The sequence below is a fragment of the Akebia trifoliata genome, chromosome 14 (assembly GCF_017979445.1).
Source record: "Akebia trifoliata isolate Shusen 1 chromosome 14, ASM1797944v1, whole genome shotgun sequence".
Lineage (NCBI taxonomy): Eukaryota > Viridiplantae > Streptophyta > Magnoliopsida > Ranunculales > Lardizabalaceae > Akebia > Akebia trifoliata.
This window is the reverse complement of record NC_141388.1, coordinates 32,687,552-32,689,389: the sequence shown is the minus strand read 5'-3', so window position 1 is coordinate 32,689,389 and position 1,838 is coordinate 32,687,552. Positions and strand designations below refer to the sequence as shown.

General features: G+C 37.1%; 1 pseudogene; it reads right to left on the bottom strand.

Moving 5' to 3' along the window:
• Window positions 1-795: 795 nt before the first annotated feature.
• Window positions 796-1,386, bottom strand: LOC147386818 (arabinosyltransferase RRA2 pseudogene; annotated as a pseudogene).
• Window positions 1,387-1,838: the final 452 nt, after the last annotated feature.

Sequence of the window (1,838 nt, the reverse complement as noted above, 5' to 3'; positions counted from 1 at the left end):
TCCTAGTAGAAAATTTTGATTGTTGTAAAGTCTCATTCATCTTTTACACCTCTTCTGTCAACTTATCCATTCTATTATGAAGGATTGTCGTCTCATATGCCAAGGCTTGCTTGTAAGGAATTGAAGCACACACGGAAGTCTTGGAAACACCTGAACCCATTCCCTGAACTCAACCCCTACTATCAGGACCACAAACCTGTACAAAAAATGTATAATATCAATACCTACTAACGATATGATATCATACTTATTAATATCAATGCCTAATACAGGACATCATATCATAATTACAAAATATCTTAATCAAAATAATAAACATACCACAGCCATGGGGTCATGGTCTGAATCGTTATGTTTATTAGAAAGGTCATTAGCAATCCTTCTATTGATGACCTCCTACAAAATAAATAATAATAAAGAAATATAAAAAATAACAACTATTAAAAAAAACCCAATACAAGAACTAATAGAAATAGAGTCTCAAAGAGGAAAACTGAAAAGTAAGAGAGAGTGGAGAAACAAACACAGTACAAACAAGTTACTGGAACAAAACCAAAATTCTGAAGGGAATGGGAATGGGAATTCAATCATGGTGGAGATTAAAGTACAATTCAATGGCTCTTAAAAAGCTTAAATCAATTTAACTAACATGTATGCTTATGTAGCATTTACAGTACACGCCTCTGAATTAAGCAGTAGGGTTGCTTCTGAGGGCATAAACAACCTTCTGCCAATCAGAACTAACTGGGAAGGTTTTCCTTGCATTTTGTTTGCCATTAATGTACACCTCCACAAACAAGCTATTCTACCATTGAGAACCAAATGGGAAGGGTTTCAATGCATCCTGTTTGCCATTAACATAGAACTCCACAACTGCTTTCATTCTCGGAAGTTTGTTCGGGTGATAATTAATATGAACAATTACTGGCTTGTGCTTACTCAATTTAGCATTGTTCCTCATCGTCTTGAAGAGAACTTTACTGTTCATAAAGGTATAGAAATCCAAAGTTCTCCTTGAAGCATGAAGCCCATCATACCAGGATTTGAAGGAAAAAAGAGCTCCTCATTGAACACTGCCTGATCCCACGAATTTGGCTCCTGAGAGAGCCTACCAGCAACATGATCCAAAAGCTCTATTGAAGGAATTGTGGGCCTTATATAAAAGAAACCAGAGTTATAAACCCATATGCGCATTGTATGTGCATATCGAGCCCAACCCATAGCAGGGTCATCGGAGACATCGTTATATCCATAAGCTGTCCTATTATAGTGGCCATCAGTCATGGACTCCACATCTGAATCCCGGGATATATGATCAAATGGGTTCTGCAAATATGCTATATATGGAGTGATGGAAGGGGTCCCAAGAATGATATTAAGACCCATATTGATTGTGAGATCAGCTGCATTAAAAATCAATCTGAGGACCTAAGTTAAGTTTGAATAAAGGAGATCTAATGGTAGACTCATTATGTGGGGGCATTACCCATTTAGATCTATCAATGGATCAGCTCAAAAAAGAAATTTGATGCATTCAGATCAAATAACTCTGGGTCGAATCAAGGATTGCGGTTCCAATCATAATTTCTACAGATCTACCTCGAGATTCGTGAAAAATAATCGCAAATGATTTTATTGATTTCAATGAAAAGTGGATACAGATTTCAGTGTTTCCTCTTATTAACAGTCAAATACATAATTAGTGGTGATGTAGGTAGCTTTTCTTCTCTCCGAGCTTCGCGCTTTATCGACTGAGAAGGTTGCTTGGACGGTGACTTTGCTTTGTGTTTAATCTTCTGTAGAGGCTTCTGTAGATTTTCTTCTCTCCGGACTTCGCG